Here is a 935-nt window from a genome sequence, read left to right on the forward strand (position 1 = left end):
TGTTAAGTTTGAAATTAGCTTAGTGATCTGAGCTGTTAATGCCGAGACAACATCTACTTCATTTATTCCGGCTGTTTTCTTCAGTGGCATTGCACGTGGGTCAGACCATTGTCCGTTATTATTGGAAATCTTTTCAAGTATGTCAAAACCTTCATTATAGGTACAAGTTGTGAAAGCTCCGCCTGCAGTAGCGTCGAGCATTTGTCTAGCAACGATATTTAAACCGTTGTAAAATGTCTACAACTGTATACAATACGAAATGCCATGATGAGGGCATTTTCTCAGCAGCTCTTTATACCTTTCCCATGCATCATGAACTGCTTTATCATCCAGTTGTCTAAAAGTACATATTTCATTCCTGGACTTAGCATTCCTCGTGGGTGGAAAATACTTTTTCAAAAACTTTTCTGCCATTTCATTCCATGTAGTCACAGAGTCTGGTTGCAAAGAATTGTAYCATGCTCTWGCTCGATCCCTTAGTGAAAATKGAAAAAGTTTTAGTCTCAGAGCATCGTCTGAAACATCAGGGATGAGAAAAGAGTCTGTGATTTCCATAAAAGAACGCAGATGGGAATGAGGATCTTCAGAAGATAAACCAGCGTACTGGCCGTTTGTTTGAAGCATTTGAAACATCAGTGGTTTAAGTGAAAAATGGGTGGCACCAATGGTAGGCTTMCGTATYCATGTGTGCAGTTGAGTTAAGTTAGGAATAGCATACGCCATAATGCCACCATTTTTAGCATTTGCAAGACGAAAGATGTTTTGAGCCTCATCCTCATATGGAATATTTGGTTCATTCCTAATTATACCTTCTCCGTCAATAATCACATTTTCAGCCATCGTTTCAGAGTTTAAAGCTCGAAGAGCTCTTTGCACTCTTCTTCGTTGTCTGAAAGTTTGTTCAATATYCRRATCAAGTGGAAAAAATTCACCGT

General features: G+C 39.1%; 1 non-coding gene across 1 annotated transcript; it reads left to right on the forward strand.

Moving 5' to 3' along the window:
- The first annotated feature begins 259 nt into the window (after positions 1-259).
- LOC112501338 lies at positions 260-366 on the forward strand. Its single transcript, XR_003067470.1, has one exon. It is a non-coding gene; the product is annotated as a small nucleolar RNA R71 (small nucleolar RNA).
- The last annotated feature ends 569 nt before the right edge of the window (positions 367-935 follow it).

This window comes from Cynara cardunculus (assembly GCF_001531365.2).
Source record: "Cynara cardunculus var. scolymus isolate 2C chromosome LG 17, CcrdV1, whole genome shotgun sequence".
NCBI lineage: Eukaryota > Viridiplantae > Streptophyta > Magnoliopsida > Asterales > Asteraceae > Cynara > Cynara cardunculus.